We start from the raw sequence: 25,158 nt of genomic DNA, 5'->3' as shown, positions 1-25,158 counted from the left end.
TCAGTTGATGGGTCATTGAGCACAGGGATAATCTCGATTGAATCAGATTCGACAATAAGGGGTTGCTTCAGGACAAAGCACAATAGTCCCGTTTTGATGATCTCACCTTCAAGTGATTTGATTGGCCCTCCATATTCAATGCGCTTAAACTCAACGTAGATAAGAGATCTACAAGAGCCACGAATCATCTACCCTAATCCGCCAAAATTCATTTTACTGCACCACGAGATATCAACATTAAGCTTCCAGTAACCTTCAGAAGGGGACCAATGATCCTAGCTCACGGGACTCTCAAATCTCACGGGCATGGAGAGTACATCCCCAACATCAGGCCACATAGGAGAGAATTATCAATCATGTTGAACATCGACGACTTTTTACAATGACAACCCGAGGAGAGTTTGAAGAATATAATTGCAAATTTGTAATGCATTGAGGAAAAAGTTTGATAATATTAAAAAGTTAATGACAAGATTGAGAGAATTATCGAAAGCAGTGGACCGTTTAGTATTTCTTGTCTATATTAAGATTCTTCTGAGAATAATATAATACGAATATTGGGAAAGAATCTAAATATATGATCTTTGAAAATAGACGACATCGATGTCTTAGTACTTAAGTTAGGGCCAAGTTGGGATAAATAGTAAAATAAGAATTAAAAACCATGAATGAATATATTTTTTTATATATACACTTTATTTTATAAACAATAAAGATTGCAGCAGTTTAATGTATATAGAACCATTGCGTCGAGCATCATAGTTTGGGGAAAAAAAAAAAAGAAAAGAAAAATATGACTATTTAAAGGAGCAAGAAACCTAAGTACTTTTTGTATGTAAGTGAGCTTAGCTTAGTGATATTGTCATGTACTTTAATCTAAGAAATCTGAGCTTCAATCCCTCTCTCAATTGTTATACTTAAAAAAAAATATATTATACAATAAAATTTTCAAGTAAGTATAATTGAATACATCTATGTTCAACATTTAAATTGATAGTGTCATAAATACTAAAGGTCCATTTGAATTAACTTTAAAAAAAATATTTTTTTATTCATCATAGTATAACATTAGTTTGTTTGGTGGGTTGTTTTTTTTTTTTTTTTTTTTTTTCCTAAAAATTTTATCTTACAATTTGAATTCTAGATTTTAAATGAAAACTTACATTAAATATTTTTTTTTATACTACAATTAAAGATATGAGAATCGAACCTCCAACCTTTAAAGAAATGAGATCATGTCAATTTTTGTTGAACTAAGCTCATTTTATTTTGATGCATTAAATAGTAAATGCATAAATTGATTATTTTATATAAAGGTTAATTTTTGGAATAAGCCAAAGTAAAATTATGAAACTATATAGTTGTCATTCTTTCACATTTATACCTTATAAATGAAATTAATTTTATAAAATAAAATCTGATGATACTATGAATAATATAATAATAAATAGATGTCCATTGTTTACTGTCCCAAAAGCCATTTGTCACCCTTCATGTTGTCTATGTGCCTTTAATAATTCATCATTGGTGTCCATGTAAGTCCACATCTTAATTGTCATTTTGCTTATAAATAGTGGCATTTGGTGGATCTAAAAATCACACATACATTTATGAGAATTCCACTTCAAAATTTCTCTAATTTTCATATTATCCAATTTTATAATTTTAGTTATTTTTGTTTTTAGTTATTTTATTTTATATGATATTTTATATATTTAATATTATTATATTATATTTTATCTATATGTGTGTTCCCATTGTGCTCCTCGAATTCACAACACGTTATTAACACGAGCTCCTGTCGATTTTTCTACTAAATGTAGGTCTTAAAGGTATATCGATTTTGCTCTCTTCATTGTAATTAATAAATTTAATGTTATTTTACATATTCAATATCTATTAAATTTCTAACATAAGTACAATATTTTATGATAGTGCTGCTATGACAAATTTCACAAAATTAGAATTGGTCTCCCTCGATATTGACGATAATAAATTGTCATGGTTACTTGATATCGAAATCCACCTAAATGCTATGAATCTTGGGGAGACTATTAAGGAAGGAAATACGACATCCAGTCAAGACAAAGCAAAAGTTATGATTTTCCTTCGTCATCATCTCCACGAGAGATTGAAAATGGAGTATCTTACAGTAAAAGATCCGTATATCTTATAGAAAAATTTAAAAGAGAGGTATGATTATCAAAAAACAGTTATTCTTCCTAAAACTCGTTATGAGTGGATGCACATGAGGCTATAAGATTTCAAATCAGTAAGTGATTACAACTCTGCACTATCTAACATCAATTCAAAATTGTTGTTATGGGAGAGAAAATTATTGATGCCGATATGTTAAAGAAGACATTTTCTACATTTCATATCTTGAATATGCTCCTACGGCAGCAATATCGAGAGAGAGGTTTTAAACAATATTCTGAATTAATTTCATGTCTTCTCATGGCCGAACAAAATAACGAGTTATTAATGAAAAATGATGAATCTCGACCAACCGAAACGACACCATTCCCTGAAGTGAATGCTATGAATTTTAATAATAATCATGATCGAGGTCGTGGTCATCGTCGAGGTCGTGACCGTGGTAGAGGAAGAAATACTTATTATTTTCGTGGTGGTCATTTTAATCATTCACTTTTCAAAAGAACCACATAAAGTGATGATCACAAAGGAAAAGCTCCAACAGATAAGAGTTCAAAAAGTGTTGAAAGTAAATGTTTCCGATGCGGAATGACTGAGCATTGGTCACGTACCTGTTGTACGTCAAAACACTTAGTTGACCTCTATCAAGCCTCCCAGAAGGAAAAAGAGAAAACCGTGGAAGAAAATTTTGCATACCAGGATAATGACATATTTGACCCCATCCCATATGACAAATTTGGATGTGACGAACTTCTTTGAATCTCCCGAAGAGAAGATTGGCGCAGTTGATGGAACATCAAGTGTTTCTTTTGATTTTGAGAATATCTAGACTTGATGTTATTGTTTTCTTTTATCTAACTTCATGTTTTTTTAGTAACTTTTGTATATTTTAAGTGTTGTTTTTCTTATTGTAATTATTTTCTTTTAATGAAGAAATATGGATCCTTTTCATATGTTGGGTATTTCAAAAATGAGCAAAGAAGATCTATGTTTAGCAGACAGTGCAATTACACACGTAATACTTACAAATAAAAAATACTTTTTTCAAATTGACAATGCTGAAAGCAAAAGTAGATACAATATCAGGTTCTGTAAACTTGATTGAAGGTTTTGGAAAAGAAAATATTATTTTGGCTAGAGGAACAAAATTTACAATTGACAATGATTGTTTATAGTCAATCAAAGAGAAGTCTTCTAAGTTTTAAAGATATACGTTGAAATGATTATCATATTGAGACTGATAGTAAGAATAATGTGGAATATCTATATATCATAACTACTGTCTCAAATGAAAAACGTATATTAGAAGAGTTGTCTGCTTTACCTTCTGGATTATATTATACTCATATACGAGTAATTGAAACATATGCAACAATGAACCTAAAGTTCATGAATCCAAACATATTTACTATTTGACATTACCATTGAATCATCCAGGATCTATAATGATGAGGAGAATTATTGAGAATTCAAATGGACATCCATTGAAGAACCAGAAGATTCTTCAATCTAATGAATTATCATGTGATGCTTGCTCTCAAGGAAAATTAATAATTAGACCATCACCAGCTAAAGTGGGGACTGAATTACCTGCATTTTTAGAACGAATTCATGGTGATATATGTGGAACCATTAACCCACCAAGTGGACCATTTAGAAAATTTATGATATTAATAGATGCATATGGCAGATGGTCACACGTGTGCTTATTATCAAGTCGAAGTCTTGCATTTGCAAGATTACTTGCTCAAATAATTAAGTTAAGAGTACAATTTTTTTATTATACAATTAAGACTACTCGTCTTGATAATGTTGGTAAATTTACATCCCAAGATTTTGATAATTATTGTATGTCAATTGGATAAGTTTTGAATATTCTATAGCTCATGTTCATACACAAAAGGATTTAGCAGAATTATTTATGAAACATTTGTAATTAATTGTAAGACCATTACTTATGAGAGCTAAGCTTCCCTCATCTGTATCTGGACATGCTATTTTGCATGCAACGTCACTTGTACGCATTAGACCAGTAGCTTATCATAAGTACTTGCCATTACAGTTAGCTTATGATCATGAGCCAAATATTTTTCATCTAAGAATTTTTTGATGTGCAGTATGTATATGTTCCAATTGCTCCACCACAACGCATAAGATGAGTCCTCAAAGGAGGTTAGGAATATATGTTGGATATGATTCTCTATCAATTATTAAATATCTTGATCCCTTGACGGGTAATGTATTTATTGCACAATTTGCTGATTGTCATTTTAATGAGACAAATTTTCCAACATTAGAGGAAGAAATTAAGAATTTAGAAAAAGAAATTATATGGAATGCATCGTTATTGTTGCATTTAGATCCCTGTACAGATCTATATGAACTTGAAGTTCAAAAAATAATTCATTTGCAAAATATAGCAAATAAATTACAAGATGCATTTATAGATGGAAAGAAAGTAACTAAGTCACATATACCAACTGCAAATGTTCCATAAAAATTTGATATCCCAACACAACAAGTTGTCACTAATGAGTACGGAACACGCTAAAAACGTGGTAGACCAATGGGTTAAATTCTAGAAAATGAAAAATAATTAATAGTGAAAAAGACTTGGTTGAGGATGTAAATACCCATAAAGAAATCCTCGACATGACTAATGAGGAAGGTGAAATACCTAAAGATAATAATGAGATTTCAATAAATTATGTCATGACAAGAAAAGATGGAATCGAATTAATGTAATTATTGTCAACGTTTTTGCGTATAATGTTGCTCTTGATATTATATCTGAAAATGAGGATCATGAACTTCAAAATCTATTGAAAAATGTCGACATAGAAAAAATTAGCTTCAGTAGAAAGGAGCAATCGAGGCAGAATTAAACTCATTTTCAAAACGTCGGGTATTTGGACCAGTAATCCGAACACCAAAAAGTGTTAAATCTGTGGGATACAAATGGGTATTTGTAAGGAAAAGAAATGAACACAAGATATAAAGCAAATCTATTTGCACAAGGTTTTTCACAAAGACCTGGTATTGATTTTGAGGAGACTCCGGTGGTAGATTCAATTACATTAAGATATTTAATTGGCTTGACTGTGTATAAAAGTCTAGATATGCATCTTACGGATGTAGTCACAACATATTTATATGGATCTCTTGATAATGATATTTATATGAGAATCCCAGAAAGATTTAAGGTACCTGAAACATATACATCAGGAATAGTATTAAATAAAGTTACAAAGATCACTTATATAGATTGAAACAATCAAGACGAATGTGGTACAAACGAATATTTATTGAAAGAAGGATATCAAAATAATCCAATATGTCTGTGTATTTTTATAAAGAAATCACAATCGGGATTTGCTATAATAACTATATATGATGACTTGAATATAATTGGAACTCCTGAAAAGCTTTCAAAGACAATAGAATATCTTAAGAAACTATTTGACATGAAAGATCTCGAAAAAATAAAATTTTGCCTTGGTTTGCAAATTGAGCATTTAGCAGATGGAATATTTATTCATCAATCAACTTATATAGGAAAAATTTTGAAAAGATTTTATATGGACAAAACACATCCATTAAATATTCCAATAGAAGTCTGTTCATTAGATATAAAGAAAGATATATTTCGACCTCGAGAAGATAATGAAGAACTTCTTGGTCCTAAAGTACCATATTTTAGTGCAATTGGTGCACTTATGTATCTTGCTAATAATACAAGACCAGATATTGCATTTTCAGTAAATTTATTAGCTAGATATAGTTCTTCTTCTACTAAAAGACATTGGAATGAAATTAAGCATATACTCCATTGTCTCCAATGAACAATCAATATAAATTTGTTTTATTCAAATAAATCAAATTTCGATCTAGTTGGTTGTGCAGATTCTAGATATTTATCTGATCTACACAAAGCTAGATCTCAAACAGGTTATCTATTCACATATGGAGGAACTACTATATCATGATGATTGGTAAAACAGACTATAATGTCCACTTCCTCAAATCATGCTGAAATTCTTGCAATTCACGAGGCTAGTCGAGAATGTGTATGGTCAAGGTCAATGACTCAACACATTCGTGAAACGTGTGACTTTTCTTCTAATAAAAATCTCCTAACAATATTATACGAAGACAACACAGCGTGCATAGCTCAAATCAAAGAAGGATATATTAAAGGAGATAAAACAAAGCGTATTTCACCGAACTTTTCTACACTTATGATCTTGAAGAAAATTACGATATCACTGTATAACAAATTTGTTTGAAGGATAATCTGACAACTTATTTACACAGGCATTACCAACCGAACTTTTGAAAAATTAGTGCACAACATTGGAATGCGGTGATTCAGAGATCTTAAGTGATGTTTTCATGAAAAGAAGTAAATATATTATATTCTTTTAGGAGTATGTATTACATGAAATATGTACTCCTTTTCTTTTACTAGGGTTTTTTTTTTCATTGGGTTTTTCCTAGTAAGGTTTTAACGAGACATATTTCACACACACATATATATAGGCATCTAAGAGGGAGTATTATGAATATTATAATAATAAATAGATGCTCATTGTTTAGTGTCCCAAAAGCCATGTGTCACCCTTCATGTTGTCCATATGCCTAGTAATTATTCATGTTTGGTGTCCATGTAAGTCCGTATCCATGTAAGTCCACATCCTACTTTGCCTAGTGGCATTTGGTGGATCTTAAGGCACATACATTGGAGAGAAATCTATTTCAAAATTCCATTAATTTTCATATCATCCAATTTTATAATTTTAGTTATTTTATGTTTTTAGTTATTATATTTTATATATTTAATATTATTATATAAATATATTATTATATTATATTTTCTCTATATCCGTGTTCCCGTTGTGCTCCTCAAATTCACAATAGATGAGTCTTTATATCTTGTATTTAATTCATATATATTACAAAATCATACCAAAATAAAATGCTCCACAAAGTTTTGAACCTTAAATTAAAAGGTTATGAGAGGAAAAAAAAATAGGGAAAAGGTATGTCGAGTTTTTGTGGGTGGTAACTTATGGATTCGATATTCTACTCATATATGTCACTATTTTAACATCAACTAGTGATTTCCTTAGACGCACTTCAATAGTTAAATTATTATCTCATTCACTAAAAATGACTGACAGTGAATGCATTTTAATACTTATTATCTAAGGACTACTTACTTCATCTATTCACACTATGAAATATTCTTTATAAATGAATGTTGCTATATTCTAAAATATTTTTAGATAATACTGTCACGACAACGAATAAATGAATGTGTTATTATTATTCATTAAGTCATAGTATAGAAAAACGTTTCTAAATAAACAGATAATTTTTTAAGTACTCGTGTTCAGTATTTTTAAGCGGTAACATGGTCGACAGTAAATGAAAGTGGTATCCCTACCATCGTATGTGTGAAAAATTCTCTTAAATAAACAAACCCTAACACGTGCCTTCGAGAGAGAACCTATTGTGGGTGTGAGAGATTCAACACAATCGTGGCCCATTTGCAAGAAAATAAGTGGGCCGGCTCAATACTCAACAATCCAGCCCATTGGGCGGCCTTATTCGTTTTCTTCTCTATTATTATTATTATATATTTTCCTTTACATAATGTTTCTGCAGGGTACATAGATATACATCTATTTGTTGGAAAGGTTCCATTTTTACTTTCAAGTCCGTGAATCAATTTTAATTTCTAGCTTTGCCAATTAATAAATTACGAGTTAAATAAGTATTGTAATTAATATTATTTCAAAGTAAATAAAATGCTTTTCCCAAAATAACTATTCAATTATAAATAAATAAAAATTTATTTTAAATGACAAAACTGTTGAAAATATTTATAAATAATAACAAAATATCACGGTCTATCCGCAATAGTAATCTATATCCATCATGATACAAATAGACACATACAGTAGTCTATCGCGATTTATCATATACAGAAAGGACAAATGTACTCTATTTTGTATTTTTTTTTTATTTTCTTATATTTGAGAATTGTCCATTATAAAATGTTTAACTAACAAAATACTACATATCAACTTACTAACGTGTTCAAACTCAATTATAGAAGTAGTTGAATCTAACAATAATATGAAGTAAATGAAAAGTACTAAAACTTAACAAATTATAAAAAATTAGAAAAGGAAATTTTAACTTAACGAATAGTTTTAATTGCATTAGATATTCAAGTTTTAAACTAAAATTGAATATTTAAAGTTAAAAGTAACGTGAAAGTTTAAACTTCAACTTTTTAGGAAGCGTTTGGGGTAAGGAGTTGGTTATATTTGAGTTATAATAGTTTGTGTTTGGAATGTAGATTATTTTAATTTGAGTTATAATAATATGGGTTTGAAATGAAAACTATTTTAGTTTTAGAAGAAAATAGTAAACACGCAACAAATAATAAAAAAAATGATAAATGTAAAATAGTAAACACTGTAGCAAACAACATAACAAATAAGGGTTTTGAAATAATGTTTATTACAGCTAATTGGAGTTTTGAAATAGTATTTACGGTAGGAAGAGATGGTTATTATAGTTTTAATATAATTTTTGCTCCAAATACTCCTAAAATTTTATGAAATAAATATAAATACAATAATATATATATGGTACAAAAGTCTCAATTAAGAAATAATTGAATAAATAATTTATGGATATTTTTCTTCTTTCTCGATAATATATACTTTATATTTTTTTTAATATTCATTGTCAATCGATCTATATTCTTTTTTATTTTTATTTTTGAGAATGATCTATGCTATTTTTTATTAGAAAAAGAAAAAAATTTGACTCACTATATTAAGCTGATAAGCTCCCTCCAAAGACTTTTAATTTCTTTTTATTATGTAATTTGTTGTACTAAAAAAATGACAAATATTAATTTATATCCTTAAAATTTAAGAATTGTATCAATTTATACCTTAAACTTCGTGATTTGTGTCAATTTAAACCCAAACTAATAATTATATCAATTTTAATTATGAACTTTCATAAATGTATCAATTTAACAATTTTCATAAATATATCAATTTAAACCTTGAACATTCATAAGTTTATCCAAATGAAATATAATGGAGGTTTAAGTTGATATAATCATAAAAGTTATTAAATTGATATATTTATAAAGGGAAGTTTAAGTTGATATAATTATAAAAGTTATTAAATTGATATACGTATAAAAATTCCGAATTTAAATTGACATAATTATTAATTTAAGATTTAAAATGATATAATCTCTAAAATTCAAAATTTAAATTGATACAATTGCTACTCAACTATTTAAATAAATACAACAAACAAAAATGGAAGAGTATAGATTGATGATATTCGCTTAAAAAAACAAATGTAATTGGTGTCCTATGCATCATGCCCTTTATCCAAAACGCGCCGCTTTGATCGGCGCCGTTCACCGGGAGTGGGGAGAAAGGGAATGGACGGCGGCGGAGACTGGTGCCGGAATCCGGAATCCCACTTCCGATATCAATGTCGTTTGGTTTCGTCTCCTACAGTCCGATGAACTGATGAAGGTTGAATTATAGGGCTTTCTCTGGATCAGCTCCGTCATTCTCTGTATCGCATTTACTTGGAAAAGAGCGACGAATATACCGTAAGTGATTTTCCATGTCTCCTTAAACTTCCTTTGTATTGATCGCAGTTGTGAACGGTTGGATTACTTATTGAATCTCATTTCATTAGTTTCTTCATGCGAATGAGATTCTCCAGGTTTGAGTTCAGGATTAATCAACTCTTGTAAAATGAATAGTAGAAAAATGCTGCCTCTTATAGCATCAAATAAATCTCCATGTTTCCTACCTGAGGTTGTTGATTGGGGACCTTCATGACTGGTTAAGAAATATTGTGCTCATATGTTATGGTTGAGAATTCTCTGGCCACAGGGATCCCTTTGGTTTATTGAGTGTCTAAATGCCAATATTTTGGACTCATTCTTGCATTTTTCCTTAGGTTTGTTTTCTATGGGCCCAATTTAGCTCAATGCATTTGATAATAGAGGAAGTCAAGTTTGTATTTGACTGGAAGATAGTAATTTTCAGAATGTTCTTCAATTGTTGTAGTGGTAACGTCTTGCTTTCATTGAGTAATATCAATTTTATCCGTGAGTGCTGAAGAATCAGGGAAGGAATCTTATACTCTCGTGTAATAAGACATTGGGAAAACTACTTGGATCAAATTGTACAAGGGTAAAACAATAGAGAAGCACTTGAAAAACAAACTTGTGAAATCTCATTGCCTGTTTCTCTTTGATAAAAGGAAGAAAAGGTTTGCTTTAATGCACCTAGGGCGTCTAAGTGCCCCTTTTTTAGGGGAGCCGGTCCCTGTGGTAGAGGGTGAACAAAGGATAGCGTGCTTGTGTTGGAAGCGTCTCAAATTTGGAATTAGATTTGGATGCAGGGACTCTGTTTTTCCCCCCTCTTTTTTATACTTCCTCTTGAAGATGCTGTACAACTGCAGGGTTGCATGCTTTAAAGAAAGATTTTGAACATTATCCTTTCTTTTCTTGCGCCTGTGTTAACTTATTTATTTATTACTTACTATTAACATGGTTCAAGATCCACAAATAGAAGTTATTAGGTCCTCTTGAGTCTTGTCCTAAACTGTATTTTTTTCTGATATTTGTGGGTGTCCGGACCAGCTTACACATATCTCGACTAATCTCATGGAATAACCTGTCCGACCCTACAACACTTGGGTGTCAAGGAAACTCGTAGGATATTAAATTCTAGGTAGGTGACCACCATGAATTGAACCCATGACCCCTTAGCCCTTTATCAAGGGGATATTCTCTTATTTATGACTTGGCCAATGTCCTAAACTGTATACAGCTTATAATAGATTGTGTGCATTTACTACACTGTTGAAACTTGGGTTTTAAATTTTCAAGAGTTGAATGTTTGCAGTCAATTCAGTTAATGCATCTTTAGTCTGTTAAGTTGGAGTTAAGTAGTCAATTTTATCCAATTTAATAGAACACTTAATTATTCTGGTATGTGATGATTTTTTCTGAATAGATTAAGGACCATGGGAGACTACTTACTGTATTCTTTTGCTCGAGTCTTGATTTTCAGTTTCTTGTTTAAGCCTTTAGAAATAGGAATGCCACTGTTTATCTTTCTTTCTTTCTTTATTATTACTTTTATTTTATGTTGTTTTTCCCATGGTTAGAACATCATGTTCATGACTTCATTTTTCAATCATAAACAATTTGACGCAGCAGCCATAATTCATATTCTATTCTATATTTTCTTCTGTTGTTGAAAAAGTGCTAGTAGCCAAAATATCAAAACTAGTCTTTTCGACTTGTATGGTATTGTATTTTGAGAACTTGAATAATTTTAGCTTTGGCATTATGCACCCCTTCAGCCCCCCCTCTTTTGTGTACATGTTCTTTGGTGGGTTCAATCTTCGCTTGTATTATAGGTACATTCAAATATGGGTTGCATATGGCTGCATAGGACAGTAGTGAATGATTATGGCTGTAAAAGAAGAATTCACAGTTGAAATTCCTGCATACGAAGTTGAGAAAGCTGTAATCACAGATCATCTCATCAACAACATTGCGGCCCCCATTCACAAGCCAAATGAGATTCCCATTGTTGCCAGGTGGAATCTTGTTAAGAAACACAATTATTTTCACTTTGCCTGTCAATATGCCATTGATCAGTAGCTTGCAATTATATTTCTATGGCCAATCATTGATATCCTCCTTGCCACTTTTTTATGCCTCCTAAAATATAAGCAATATCCTATTGGATTCATAAGGATGTTTCTTTGGTAAACTGATGTCATTTTCTTGTTTTTGAAACTGTGGCTCTGATGTTAACTACTCTCCTATTAAATTATTTGATTAATTGTGGCCACCTATTACATGAATGTGAACAAAGAATGGTGGCCCCTTATTTGTACTGGATAAAGAGATCCATTGGCCTTATTAGTCACTGGATAAAGTAAATGCCTTTTGCTTTTCCCTAATCATACATCTTTTGTAAAGCTTTAAACATTATAGTATGATCTTTTGAGGAGACTTTCCTTCCCCTTCAAGATTATGAGGTTAGGTAATCTGCTTATAGTGTTGATGCTGGCCAAAACTTTACTAGTTAGAAATGGGTGTAATAAATTATTAGATATTATAGTGTCATGGCCAGGGAGGGTAAGAGATGGAGAAGGTTGAGTTACTGAAGAATGCTATTTTGGTGCGCCAGATTATTTTGTGAGGTTGCCACAATGTGGTTGATAATTTTTCACTATTGGATGTATGACATAGAAGTCCCTCGAATTTATATCTAGAAGTTATTAGGGAGCATGCAAATTTTCATGTCCTCATCCAACAGTTATTAATTTATGAGGTAGTCGCTACGTAGGGACCTCATTGAATAAATTTGTCCTAGTAGACAGAAGTTATAGGATAATTTTTTAGGCTTTAGGAAATGGGGAGGATTCGTTTAGTTAAACAAGTAATTCTTGACTCGCATGCCCATCTTTGTTCTATGAAAAGAAAAATCTCCTCCTCACCATTAAGCGTGTGTGCACGTGCGCACACGCACACAAAAGACACGAGAATGTGAGAGAATGAAGCAGAAGTATCTTGTTTGCTGATTAGTTGGAATGTTTTGAGGAACTCTTTTTTGCTGATAGATTTTTTGGGTGAAAGAAGTTGGATTCCATTCTTTGGTGATCAGTATACATTTTCAACAGTGCTTGTCCAATATTTGCAAAATCTAGACAGGATTATTGAAATGCCAAAAAGGTGAAGCCATCAACGGATTTAACTATTGATAAAGAAAAGCTATAAAGCAAAAGGAAAAAGGGTTTGAATTTGACTTCCATCTCTTCATTATGCCCCACCTTGATCTCATCTAGACGGCACTTGGAAACTTCCTTGCCCTTGCAGCTATTAGAGATGAACTATAAAAGATGTTTTTTATATGATGCTTTAGGAAGCCTTAAGTTTGAGAAACTTGAACTTACAGTTTGAATTATTCATGGTAAGGAATAGTGTGAGGAATAGGTTATAGAAACTTGGAATTGTTAACCCTGAAATGTAGGTTAGGCTTTATATTTCATGGATTTATAAACACCCTGGTAAATGGGTTGAGGAAATTAGTTTAAACCATGGAGGTCACTTACTAAGAATTTAAAGTTCCGAGTTTATCTGACATGGTAGTTTCAAATGGTATTAATGTTAGATTTGACTTGTTAATTTTGGGTCAAGTTACAAATTTAGTCCACGGTTTAGAGAAAATTAGAGTTTAGATCCTATGATTTTATAAGTTAGAATTTAGTTACTTTGTATGAAGGTTTTTGCAAAACTATATTACTAAATTCTAACTTTTTCAAAATCAAATTTGACCATAATTTTGAGTGACACAAGTGGAATCTGAGAGGTAATTACTCTAAGAAGGTGAAGGTGGTGTTTGGCTGTCGTAAGATTTTTCTCTTTTTAGATTGATGATGGATCATAATAACAAATAAGATTTGGATGGAAATGGGAATGAGCTGCTTTGATTCTTTTAAAGAGCAGAATCTGATGACAAAACTAAATTTAGTGGATTGAACATCATAAAAGTTATCGAACCACCTAGAAAGGAATTTCCACTTAGTCTTGAGAGGACTTTAGATTCGTTTAGGATTGAGTTTAAATCATTTGCAAAATTGGTTTACTTTTTGCTTTTTCCCTATAATGGTTTAGTATGTTTTTTTTCCCTTCGCATTTTCCTTTTACATATACTAGTTAATTGCATTTCCAGGTTAAAATATATTCACCTCAATCACATAGACCGAGACATTTTTTAGTAGATGATTTGAATCTCTAACCTCTTAATTTGAAGTATATGTTTTAACTAGTTAAGCTATATTCAAATTAGTTTTAATTAGGTAGACACAAACACTCATCGAAAAGTTGATTGACGCTATCCATGGTTAATACTATCCTTTACTAGTAGATGACTCAGGTAGACATTGGTTCCTTTAATTATCAAAAAGAAAAGTTGCAACCCAGTTAGATTAGACTATGACATGATATGATGCATACACAAATCATACCTACACCCTTACAAATTCTTTTTAAACTTTCATAGTGTTAGGGGGGTGATTGGAGTGTTTAGTTGGTTATTATAATCCGTGGTTACAATAGCATATATGTTAATATAGTTTGTGTTTGGGGTACAAACTATTTTAATTTGGGTTATAGTAGTTTGTATCTAAGGTGCATAATATTTTTATTTGGGTAGGAAATAGTAAACAATATAAAAATGAGAAAAAGAGAGTATGAGTAAAAAATAGTAAACATGGTAATAAAAAGAAATTTGAAATAGTAATATTGTAGTTAATTGTAAATTATAATAATTGAATATACCAACTATTATAATTGGAGTCCCAAAATGGAGTGAGCTAACAACAAGTCCACCTAATTGAAGTTGGGGTAGAAATAATCCCTTACGTTTTTTTTTTTTGTTTGAGTACGATAGGGGCAATGAATTCAAATCATAAATCTCTTGATCGTTAGTTTATACTATATGTCAGATAAGTTATACTCGTTTTGAATAATACTCTTACAGGCAATATATTTGGTGGATTAAATCGCTACAAACCCAAGTTCAATGACTAAATTGTTATTTCTATAAAAATTCATAGACAAACTAATTTTTAATCTAAAATAAATTTATTTCTAAAAATTGTAGAAGTAGAAGTGTACATACTTTTGTTATCTTAATAAAAAAAAATAAAAAAAATTAGGCCCATTAATAATGCTATCATTTTTAATTTTATGTTTTTAAAATTTATGTTTGTTCAACTATTCCATTTTAATAGCTTTCATCCTCTTTTTAAGGGATATTTCTTTTACTTTTTATTCAATTCAAAAAAGAAATACAAGTTTTTAAAAGGTAAAGGTCATTTTTCTATTAATCATCTGATTTATTTTTTAAAATTAAACTTGTAAATATTATTACTATCATTTTTTCTTAGAAAAAGAGGTAGTATTTATAAACTTAAATTATAGACGACGGACAAATATAGATCCAATAAACCACACAGTTGGTTTTCTGTTCTATGAAATTAAAATTGCTTAGTTTGTTTCTTATTGGAGAGAGAGAAAAAGAAAAAGAAAAAGAGAGGAGACGAAAAGAAATGTGGTACGTGTGAAAGTAAAAAGGTGGTTTATAATAGAACTATTCACACGTGTGGTCCCCCATATAAATATAAATATATATTTACAATCCTGAAAAAAAAAAAAAAAAAAGAAAAAAAAAGGGTAGCTCACGTGTAGGGTTCAATGCACTTACTAAACTGTAATAATGTAAAAAATCATCATTAGCCATGCAGGGCTTTGTTATTATGTGAAATCATTATAAATGACCTCAGAAAAAGCTTTGTGGTTGTGGCCCCATTCTAAACAAACCCACCCTTCCCTCTCTTTTTTCCCATTCCCCTTTTTACCCTTCCCTTCCCCTTTTCATCCTTTTTCCTCTTCTCGCCCATTTCAGTCATTTCCTTCTCCTTTCATTTTTAACCCCTACTATAAATTATTTCTACCCTATTATACCTAAACCTATTTTGTTTATAACTATAATTACACTCTTTTTTGGATTTTGGTTCCTCTAAACAACAAGAGTTTTATTAAATAATTACCTCTTCTTTTGTTTTCTTTTTCTTTTTCAAATTTTATTCATTGATCGAGTTTAATTTAATCAGTTAAGGTTAACACTAAGTTAAAGTACTAGTCTAATCCCTAAATTTTTAACTTTGTATTTAAAAAATTTATGAACATTAAAAGGTTCTTAATATGTCATTGAAGTTTTGATTATGTGTTTAATAGGTTTTGGAAATGAACTTTAAAATCAATTCAACTATCAATCATAAAATTAAATTTTATATCTAATAATATTCTAATATTTCAATATTGTGTCAAATACGTTTATAAATTAAAACAATAACATTGTACTAGTCTAAAACATATTGAACACAAAATTAAAAATTAAAAATTTTATTTTGTTGTACTAAAAAATTGAAATTAAATTCAGGGGTTAAAGAGACACGGAGGTAACGCTTTTTTCAGTTTATAATTAACCTTTATATATATAAAAGTTGGTTGAGTTGCTATTTCTATATCTAATATAAAAACCTCTTGTTGTGGTTGTGTAGGATGTTTGTTCTTGCTTCATTTGGTTGGACAATTAAATGTGTTGTTTTTTTTCTTCTAGACTTTATAGAATGAGAGTTTAGCATAGGATAGGAATTATGGATGTGTTAAAAAGATGAGTATTTCTCTCATCAAAAGGAAAAAGAAAATAAAAATAATAGTAATAATAATAAAACTAAGGATTAAAAATTGAAATATTTCACATGTCTTTACATCAATGCTGTCCAATCGAAATCAATTGGTCAACTTCGTAACTCACTCTTCTCTCTTAGGTCACATAATCATTTCTCTCTATATGTTTTTGTTTGAAACTTTTGGATTGAATGAGAGAGATTGAGAAAAATAGAGGGCCAATTAGGATTGAAATTACTCAGTTGGGGGCTTGTGGTTACATAATTGTAATTATAGGGGCCAAAATGCAACAATTGCACATGATGATGATGGGTAGTGTAATTGTTCATCAATGCCCTTTTCTTTCCCCCTCATGCAAATCTCTTTCATTCCCATTTATGATCCGACTCCATTTTACATCATCATTTCTCTTTCTCGTAACTTAATCAATTGAGTTATATTCAAATGGGATATTGTGATGATATGATAAACATGACCTAGTAGACCAAATTTTGATCTTGGTTCGAGAGGATTGATAATTTTCACTATATTGAACTTGGGCAATGAGCATAAAGATTTTGTATTTTGTAACAATCGGAAGTCTAGCAAACTCAAATCGTTGCAGTGTCGTTACACTATTTCGTACGTATAATCTACGCGTGTCATGAACATTCTGTTGATTCAAGTATGGTAAGATTATATATATTGAGAATATTAAATTTAGGTTCAATTACAAGTTTAGTCATTGAACTTAAGTATGTGTTTAAAAAGTCTTTGAATTTTAAAAATTAATTTTTAGAACTTTTAATTTTGTGTCTAATAAATCTCTAATATTATTTGAAATTTTAAAAATCACTAATATATTAGATATGAAATTGAATCTTATGTCTAATAGGACTATAAACTTCTAATATCAAATATTTTTTTAAACTTCAAGATCAAATGACACGAACTTGAAAGTTCAATGATTTGATAGAGACTTGTTAAAGTTTATACATCAAATAGACACAAACCTAAAAGTTCAAGAACTCAACTTATAATTTGACCTCAAATTTATCTTATTTTTTCTTTAGCTTGAACATTTGGATTTAGAGCTAATGCAAGCATAACTCAATTAATTTAAAAATATACCTTAGATTAAGAGGTCCAATATTAAAATCTTCCACCTCACATCCAGATTTAGGATTAACATAATAACGTGAGCTCAACTCAACTGTTTAGAATAGATACTAAAAATTAAGAGGTCAAAAGTTCGAATATTCAACTTCACACATTTTCAGCATCGTTGGGTTTGAACATGAAAGATTAAAGAAGGGTTGGGTTTAAGAGAGAAGTTGAGCACAAATTGGCCAAGTTGGGGTGGGAAGTATTTAAGAGGGGGGATGGCTCAAAAGGAAGGGGAAGGGGAAGGATTACAAATTGGTGAAGGGGGAAGAGACCCTTTATTTTTAGGGCATGTCATGATTGGTTTGTAGCAGACCCAATTTATAACCCTTTAGATTCATTGAGGCTATTAGCCTCCAAATTTACTTCTTTTGCAGACCCCTCCCCTCTTCTTTGCAGCCCTATCATAGCTTTTTATGAATTGGATTTTGAAGAGATGGGTTTTTTAAAAACCACTCAATTTTTACCAATAAATGAAAAAAAAAAAAAAAAAAAAAAAACCAATTTCCAAGGGGAAAATTATTGCCTTACTTCCCCATCATGTCATATATCTATAAATGGAAGTCTTCACCATTGATATGAAAGGCTTAATTGATTTTCTTACAAAAATGTTGACCAAATATTAAAATAATCTCAACAAAATATCATTAATATAATATTGACATAAATATTAATAGTCAGTTTTATTTTCTTTTCTTATTAATGTTATAGAATTATATGAAATTGTTATTTGTTGATTCAAATGGTTTTTGTGAGTTTATTTGAACATTGGTATTTTGTTGTTAGTTTTATTGAGATTTTGACATTTTGGTTGACACCTTTAATATTTAATTTAAAGATTTTTATGTCCTTCCATTTTAAAATGGTTTGATCTTGAATTGATTTTCTTTCTTGTTATGTTATATTTAGTAGAGAATGGATCAATTCAGAGAGAGGGTTAATTTATAAAAAATCATTCTCATATTTAAATTGAAATTATTAAATAACGGCTCACATTATACAAACTTGGTTTTATTTCACAGGTTTATTTCAAAGCAAGCTCTCTTAAGTTGTTGTCCATAATGGTCAAAGACATTGAATTTCACATCTATAATCATAAATCAAAGAAGGATAAATCTTAGGCAAGAAAAGTTATTTATATAACGAACAGACAAACCTTAAAGGATATAACGAACAAGGACATTAAATAGTGCAAGATACATGGACTTAGATTTGAAAGAAAAAAAAATCAGAAATAAAACGTCTTTCAACATTGAAGATTTTTATCGAGTGCAAATTTTGATATAAGTTTTATTTCAAACTCCAAATTTTCTAAGGTTAAATTGAGAATTAATGGCAAGTTTTTCTAATTGATATCCAAATTATACGTGACATAGTTAATTTGCCATAATTATTTGTCTTCCTTGTAAAAGTGTGTGTTTAGTAAAACAATACTCTCAAGTTATAACTCTAAATGGTCCGACTAATAATTTAGGGGTCGTTTGTGGCACTAAGTAGAAGTTGGTGGGACGGGTTATTATAATCCACTCCATGTTTGGGACACCAAATATAATAGTAGTGTGTACAACTATTCACAAACTACAATTAAATATTGTAAATATTATTTCAAAACCCTCTTTGCTATATAATGTCTATTTTCTATCCACAATAAATAGTTTAACCCCAAAACACAAACTATTATAAATCAAACTAAAATAGTTTACACTCGAAACACTAACTATTATAGTTCACTGCCTAACCCACTGACTATAATAAACACAGACTATAATAAGCAACTCAACACCCCAAATGCCCCCTTACAAGTTGAATCATGAATTTCAACTTGGGAGTAGGGGCTAATGTTATAAGTGAATTTGGACCTGAAAAAATTATAGACCAATCATCAGAAAAGAAAGGAAAGTAAAATCAAGATAGAATGGACAGATCAAATAAGCCTAATGGCCAATTAATAATTGATCCAATCAGATCTAATCATAACTTATGTAAGATAGGAAAGATCGATCTGATCTTAATCTTGAACTTATATTAAACTTAAACTTATGATTTCTTCCCTAATTTATCGTTTTTCATATCTGATTTTGGTATCGAAGCTTTTTTTTTTCTTTATTTTATAAATCTCTCTTCTCTGAATTAAAAATTTGAAATTTACCGTTGCTATTAAAGTTATGGAAAATTGGGCGAAAAGAAGATAAAGCATGTGACTAACGTGTGTGTTTTAATTCCAAATAAAACCATCTATTTAATTAGTAATTTCATAAAGTATTGAATTAAATTTAAAAATTAAAACATTAGGGAAAGTGAAGTTACATTACAATTTACAAATATATTATATATAATTCTGATTATTAATAATAATATTTAATGCATGTGTGTGTCTCTCTCTCAACAGAAAATCCAATGATTGTAAAATATAAAAATAACTGACAAAATATAGGATTCTGATTTTCAAACTTGTCATCTTCTAAGTCAAGTCTCTAAATAAATGCAAAATTCTTTTTTAGTTTATTAAAATATATTTAAGCCACGTTTTCCCCACTAATTACTGATTTTGCCATTTTAGTGGGAAGAAAATCCTCTTTTAAAATTGGAGTTCTATATAATAAAGTTTCTTGATTATATTTCTATTTTTATTTCTACTTCATCTTTTTAATGATCAAGATGAAGTAACAGAAACGATATAATTTTTTCAACTAAGAATTAAGATTATATATATGGTTGGATAGCAATCGAGATAATTCACAGAATCCTTCGGATGTCACTAACAATGAATTTATACTTTAGAGATGAGGTCACATGCAAGACAATCAAAATAATATACTAGTGCCGTGCTTGCTATAAATACTCCAATGCTGAGTTAGTTTTCAATATTGAGATTTTGACAAGTTATTGGAACTGAAGAATCCCACATCGATTAAATTAAAGAATGATGATGGACTCAAAGTGGTTAATGTCCTTAATGTTTAGGCATCCCAGTTACAAACACTTTAAGCTTGTGTTAACTTTAATTAAATTCTTTTTTGTATTCTCTAGTTTGAGTGCGATAAACAAAAAGTGTGAGTAGTCAAAAACTTTGAGAGAGTGTTATTGTAATTAGGGTTGAGAGAAAATTATTTTTTATTGTAATATTTTTTTTTTCACATAATAAACTTGTTTTTGGTGAGCTGTCGTTTTTCTCAAAGTTAAGAGTTTTCTTCGTAAATTATTGTATTCTCAATTTTTATTGCTTTTATGCTTTTTTCTTGAGAAGTGGGAGGTAAGGAGCTTTTTCCTAATTTTCAAGACAATGTTAGAGCAAACTTTTAGAAAATAAGATGAACTTAGTCATAAAATATCATATGGAAATACCCTCATCATCATATTTAATTTCATTGTAATTAAATATTGATATTCAAAGAATTGAATCAACCACAGCAATTGTTTCGTATCTAAAAATCTTTTAAAATCACATATCTTTATCTACGAATCGAATCTCACCTCTTTTTTAAAATTTCATATTTTCGTCTTGTTTCGTTCTTTTTATTTTTTATTTTATCTTATTTCAAATTTAAAATCCCATATCTTCCATCTCTATCTCTAGCTCGACACCTTCCGGCAAGTGAGTTTCTTTTCCCTTCTTGTTTCTCTCTCATAACCATCACTTTCTCAAACTTTTATGGTGTTGCAACATTTTTCACCAACTTTTGTTGTGTTATAGAGTTCAACCACAGAAATGTAGTAGAGAAAAACACAAGATCCCTGAGGTTTAAACTGTAATTTTTTTCTACCGATCAATTTTAATTTACAATTGAGGGTTTTTAGTTATTCATTCTTTTATGATGCCACGTTAGATAATTTTTGTGTTATTAGGCCAGTCATTTGTTTTAAATATTTAGATCAAATTTTAGTTTTTTAGGAGGATGAATCATATCTTACTTTTTTAGAAGGTTGAATTAATTATTTTCTTTAAATAAAATAAATTTTAAATACCAATAAAATTAAAGTTGTCCTAGTATTTAAAAATATGTATTTTTGGAATAAATTAACTGTAGATACTATTTGAGTTATTTTCGTAATCTAATAATTATTAATTGATTAAATTTAAATTCATTTTGCTATTTTTCCTAACCTAAATACATTTTATTATTTTGGAAAATATTATTTCTCTTATTATCCCTTTTCATATTGATACCTCTCTTGTATTTGTTTCCTATTGATCTTTGATCTATTTTGAATGAGATAACTTTATTAATTTTATTCTCACATTCGACTTTCTCTTACGTCCAACCATAACATATATTTATTTTGAAACGATAAGATTATATAATTATGGACTATTTAGCATTCTTTTGGGTAATAAATGTGTTTGTTTAAAAGTTAAAAGCATGAATTTTCCTCTCCATATTTATTATCCATTTAATTTCGGAATTTTAAAAATAATTATTATAAAGATCTTCAATTTTTTTTTTCAAATTTTCTATGATACGACCGGCAGATTTTAATTTTAGCAATAAAATTGTTGGACAAATATTTTGACTAAAAAAGTGGAACTTTTGTATATATATATATATATATATATATATATATAAAATTGAATTTATTGACAAAAATCCATTTATAAAATTATCAAGTATCTCTTTTTGACTTATATTACCCACATCAATCATCACTAAGAAACTTTTTTATGTTAAAAAATCTTGTATGACCTTTTTTTTTTTTTTTTGTCGGATAAAATAGAACTTTCGAACAATAAATATCATGGATTACGTCGTCGTCTTTGCGACAGTAATAATCACCTATTTAAAATATTAAAATCTTACAAATTTCACGACAACCAAATGTTGTAAAGAGACTAATCCTTATGGATAATATAGATTGGTACATGTATGAATATACATTATTATAAAAATAAAAATAGAATTTTTTTATTCATCAATATCTATGTTGATATATCTTTAAAATTAAAATCTTGATATCGATATCAACATTGATATTTTAATCCTTAACGAAAATTCAAACTCATGAAATATATATCTCGCAATTTATCGACATTGAATAATATTTTCGAAAACTTTAGAAAAGAAGAATAAAAGGAAACCAAATTGATGCCACCCAACCATGCAAAACTATCCTTTAGTTGAATCAACAAATTTATCTTTTTGGTACTTTTCCACCCTACTACTCAATAATAACCATTCATCATTAAAATGAGTTAAAGGAAGAGCAAATTGAAGCCTTCAAAAGCCAAATAGGGTAAAATTTGGAAGAGGGAAGAGCTTTAAGGGGTAATAATGTAATTTCACTAACACTAACCCCATTGTTTTGAGCTCCATGATTGCCTTGATGCAAACACATAGAGAGATGAACGAGCTCCACGAGGGGTAGTAAATGACTAAAATGCCCTTGAAATCATATATATGGAGCCATTCCAAAAGAAGAACCCCCCATGATGTTTCACACTAAGCTACTCATAACCCATGAGAGGGCTTGAGGCTGGCTGGCCCCTACCCCTTTCCTTCTTCCAATTGTAAACCCTTAAAAATTATAATAAGTAAATTGCAAAACAACCCTTAAAGTACAATGATAGTTATAATTATACTCTTAAACTTTCAATTGTAAAAATTTAACCTTCAAACTTATACATGTGTTAAAATTAGACCCTCAAACTTATAATAGTTATAGAAATATATCGAACTCCCAAATGACCTAGCCTTATATAATTGTTACAATTTCTACCATTAATATAAGTTCGAGGGCCTAATTTTAATATTGTATAACTTTGAGGGCTCAACTTTTACAATTGAAAGTTTGGGTTATAATTGCAACTACCACCATACTTTATGGGTGATTTTTATGATTTGTCAAAAAAATCTTTCTATCTTTTTCTTTCTTTCTTCATTTTTTGTCTATTGCTTTCAAAATGCTTTCATTGATGATCCTTGCTTTCCTTGTAATAATGCTTTATAATAATGTAAAACAAAATACCATCATCAATTGGTTCAAATAATTCAAGGAGTTAAAAATGGTCCCAAGTATATATTATAAGGTTAGATAATAAGTTGTGTTGTGAGATTAGTTTAATTACGTAAACGAAAAGATATAGTTGTTTCAGGAAAATTAATTAGTCGATAGGTGGTGAGCTAGTTCGAACAATCATGCTTACAAGAGGAAAAAAAATAACATTTTTTTTTTCTTTCACTAGACAAATAAAAGGTCATGTGTTTAGCTAGTATATGCCAAAATGCCTAACTTTATAGATTTCAGTCTCTTTCAATTACACTACTAAAGTTATTAATATACTATTCTTGAAACCCCCATTAAATTTTATAAACACCCATCAAATAGAAAGGCAAAAAAAAACCATCTTTTTTTTTTTCCTTTTCATTTGAGATTGGGTAAAAAATGTTGCAATTGGGGTCTAAACCCTAAAATAATATAGAATTTTGGTGGGTGTGATTGAAAAAGAAAAATAAAATTAGAATAGGGGGTTTAGCTAAAAAGGGAGAGGGTAATATGAAAGGGAAAATACAACATTACAAGTAAGGTATAAAATCCCCAAAATAAACAAGTGGGTAAAGAAAAGTTGTACGTGCAAAAAGAAGTGCTAATAAAACCCACCCCAAAAAAAGGGGTAAAAAAGAGAGAAAATAATGATTATTACCAATAGTTACCAACACAAATGGATTAGAAATGTGAAAGGGAAATGAAAGGGTGGCTAGAAATAGAATTACATAATTTAGTAATATATAATTTAGAAAAAATTATCCTTTTAGTCTCCAAATTTTAAATAATATGTGTATTTGATCTTTAAATTTTAAATTTTATCTTTTCAGTCTTAAAATTTGTATACATAGATACATTTGATCCTTAAATTTTTTAAAATATAATTTTTTTTAAGTCATTGAATTTTAAAAAATAGATTCAAAAGGTCACCGTTCCTAATTTTTTAAAAAAATAATTATATGATAAGAGATAATTTTAAAAAATTATTCTTCTAATTTCAAAGGTTATATTAAGTATTTAACTAAAGATTATATAAGAGTATTTTTAAACCTATTTATCACATGTTAGTAATTCTCAATCGGTTGGAATCACTATTGTCCTTTCTAAAATTACTTTAAAAAAAATGGTTAAGATAATTTAAAATCAAATTTAATAATGTAAGACATACATTTAAAAGTTTAAAAATTAAACATTGATTTGATAATAGAGAAATTATTTCAAATGATAAAACTGCTGAAAATAGTTACAAATAATAGCAAAATATCACAGGCTATTTGCGATAGACTACTATCTCTATTTATCAAGACACAAATAATAATATATTGTGGGTAAACACTAATAGACAGTGAAATTTTGATATATTTATAAATATTTAAGTTCATTTTCTAATATTTGAAAACAATCTATGATTACGAGAAATTAAACAACCATTTGAAAAACATCCTCAACACAGATCCTTATAAAAATTTAAAAACTAAAAGTTACATTTTGAAAACTTAAGAAAACGAGACGTGCATACATTCTTAAAAACTCGAGAA

The 25,158-nt window shown here is 29.3% G+C and overlaps 1 long non-coding RNA gene across 1 annotated transcript; it reads left to right on the top strand.

Annotated features, from left to right (window-relative positions):
• Positions 1-9,517: 9,517 nt before the first annotated feature.
• LOC120091402 (uncharacterized) lies at positions 9,518-12,198 on the top strand. Its single transcript, XR_005485710.2, has 2 exons — positions 9,518-9,817; positions 11,647-12,198. It is a non-coding gene; the product is annotated as an uncharacterized LOC120091402 (long non-coding RNA).
• Positions 12,199-25,158: the final 12,960 nt, after the last annotated feature.

Source organism: Benincasa hispida, chromosome 11, assembly GCF_027475165.1.
Source record: "Benincasa hispida cultivar pf3 chromosome 11, pf3_genome.v1.1, whole genome shotgun sequence".
Taxonomy (NCBI): domain Eukaryota; kingdom Viridiplantae; phylum Streptophyta; class Magnoliopsida; order Cucurbitales; family Cucurbitaceae; genus Benincasa; species Benincasa hispida.
Note: the sequence above shows the minus strand (reverse complement) of the source record. Positions and strands in the feature narration are given on the sequence as shown.